This window comes from Rattus norvegicus, chromosome 1 (assembly GCF_021556685.1).
Source record: "Rattus norvegicus strain SHRSP/BbbUtx chromosome 1, alternate assembly SHRSP_T2T, whole genome shotgun sequence".
NCBI classification, from domain to species: Eukaryota; Metazoa; Chordata; class Mammalia; order Rodentia; family Muridae; genus Rattus; species Rattus norvegicus.
This window is the reverse complement of record NC_141534.1, coordinates 248294385-248296652: the sequence shown is the minus strand read 5'-3', so window position 1 is coordinate 248296652 and position 2268 is coordinate 248294385. Positions and strand designations below refer to the sequence as shown.

The 2268-nt window shown below is 47.4% G+C and overlaps 1 pseudogene; it reads right to left on the bottom strand.

Annotated features, from left to right (window-relative positions):
- Positions 1-1340: 1340 nt before the first annotated feature.
- Rps12l6 (ribosomal protein S12 like 6) lies at positions 1341-1747 on the bottom strand (annotated as a pseudogene).
- Between the last annotated feature and the right edge of the window lie 521 nt (positions 1748-2268).

Sequence of the window (2268 nt, the reverse complement as noted above, 5' to 3'; positions counted from 1 at the left end):
CTGTGGATGGGACAGCGACCACATGTACCATGTAAGTCAAGCATCAGCATGGGATAAGTGGGTCATGATTCATCAGGTCACAAGCTTTGAAACCCCAAACAGGATCTCAGCAGGGAAGAGGAGACTGAGGAGAATGAGGGAATGGCAGGGCCACCACCAAGTGCAGAATGCAGGGCACAACTGGGAATTTTTTTAAAGCCATTCTCTTTCCCACTTTGCCCCAGAGCTGGCTGCTTTAATAAACCAAGACCAAAGCCATCAACTTCATGTGGAGAGAACTGCTGTGAGCTTTATAAACCTCAAGTGTCTTCTAGGAGTGCAGCCACAGGAACAGAAGCCACAGAAAATAACAAGTTGTCTGAGGGAGCTGGCTGGGTAACAGATCTTGCTTGCATGTTAAACAGATGTTCCCAGTGGCTGCAGTAGACAGACGACAGCCATACCCTAGTCTGCCCTGTCTTCCCCTAAGATTTCACTTCCAACTGCTTCAACCAGAAACTCCATCCTCTAGACTGCTCTGAAACCACGATGGCTAACATTTATGAAGGACCTGCTGTGCTCAAGCCATCGTTCTATGCTGTGGGCCGCTTAGGAGGCAGCCCTTTCTATAGAGCATCACGTGACATGCATCTAGCCCTATACACGAACTGAGCAGCCTCTGTCTAGGGGCTGCCCTGCTTCACCGCCTGACAATTGTTTTGCTGTCTTTGTTCTGAGCCAATTGACCCGGGTCTGCTGAAGCAGGAAGAAGCCGCCAAAGTTCTTTGGTGAGTTTCTCTCTATGAAGTCACAACCAACAATGATGCATGAAGAAAGCAAGGTGAACCATGCACGGTGTCATCAACAAAAGACCAGAGTCGGCAAAGCCCAATGAACCCCAGCAAAGGGTGGCAGGGAGAACCAATGCCATAGCATCGTCCACTGTTTGTTGGGTTATATTTCCAAATGCGACGTGTTCTCTCAAGTGTCCATACTAGCGAAAACATCACATGTCCTTTTTCTAGGCAGCTTCCAGAAAAACACCATATGTCTGTTCTCAGTAAAAACATCCTCTTGTAAGACAGTTTCCAGAAAAACATCACATGACACAACTGAGTCTCCAAAGAAACCAGAACTTCCACATCATGTGCGACTGAGCGCAGAGATGGCTACATCATGCCCTGCGTGCTCAAAACCGTCCCCCAACAGGCATAAAGATCGATGGCATAGGTCTGTTAAGGAATGTCACACTACGTTTATAAATCAAGGAAAGGCCATCTTGTCCACCTCAGATGAAAGGGTGACATGTGATCTTCCTTCTTTGTTCTTTCTTCCTTCCTTCCTTTTTTTTTTTTTGAGCCAAAATTTTATTTATTCATTTCTTGCATTTGAAGTACTCCTCGATGACATCCTTGGCCTGAGAGTCTTTGTCACAGTCCTTAACCACTGTGCAACTGAAACCAACCACTTTCCGTGGTTTCCCCTCTCGATCGATTTTACAGAGGCCTACCCATTCCCCTGGTTTCTTGTTGTCATCAACCTTTATCAGGTTGATCTGGTGCTCAGCACAGAGTGCCGCCACCAGCTTGACATACACGGCCTCATCACAGTCGGATGCAAGCACACAGAGATGGCCTTGGCGCTTGTCTAAGGCTTTGGCAGCTTTGCGTATGCCAAGTGCTAGGCCATCGAGAAGAAGGACAGTCTTCAGCACCTCTTGTAGAGCAGTGTTGACGTCCATTACACCTCCAGCAGCTATGCCTTCCTCAGCCACGGCAGTGGATTACGGGTGATGCCCAATCTTGAACGCACCCGAGCTTCCGTCTCTGTGTAACTTGGTGACTGCAGGGGAAAAGCCCTTCCTTTTTCTTTGTCCTTTAGCATCCAACATCTTCAGTGTCCCCACAGCAGCCCCTCAAGTGTCTCTCCTTCTAGAACATTTGGCACTATAGGGAAATTTAGAAGATTCAAGTTCCTCCAGGTTCCTCATCCTTGGCTCAGGGAACAGTAAAGAGGTCCTAATTCTCTTTTCTACTTTTATTATTCAGTAAGTTCAAATTCTGGGTTTTATTTCAGGAACACTTGCTGATTCCTTTTCCTCCTCTCCCACCCCCAGCCATGTGGCTATCTGTTGCATGTTCCATATCCAGGTTCACTCCATGGATACCTGTTCTTCCCTACACCGAAAGTTTAAGCCATGAAGCCAGTAGCTGGCAGAAAATGAAGGGCCCAGGATAGGCTAAGTGCAAAGCTCACTATAAGAAGAGAAATATCCTGGGGAAATGGGTC